The following is a 213-nucleotide window of genomic DNA, read 5'->3' as shown; positions in this document are numbered from 1 at the left end:
GTCTCGCCCCAGCCCCACTCGGCTGGCGAGGCGCGCGCAGCCAAGTGGACCCCCGCGGCGTGACCCGATGGTTTCGCCCGACCCGGCGCGCGCGGGAGGCCGAGGGGCGGGGCCCGCAGCCCATATAAAGGCGGTTGGGGGCGGGGCGCGCAGAGGTTGTGAGCGCCGGCGCGGGGACACGGCTGACTGCTTCAGGTCCGGTTCTGCACTGCT

The sequence above is a fragment of the Rhinopithecus bieti genome, unplaced genomic scaffold (assembly GCF_001698545.2).
Source record: "Rhinopithecus bieti isolate Rb0 unplaced genomic scaffold, ASM169854v2 scaffold_9581, whole genome shotgun sequence".
NCBI classification, from domain to species: domain Eukaryota; kingdom Metazoa; phylum Chordata; class Mammalia; order Primates; family Cercopithecidae; genus Rhinopithecus; species Rhinopithecus bieti.
The sequence above is the reverse complement of the archived record's forward strand: the minus strand, read 5'-3'. Positions refer to the sequence as shown.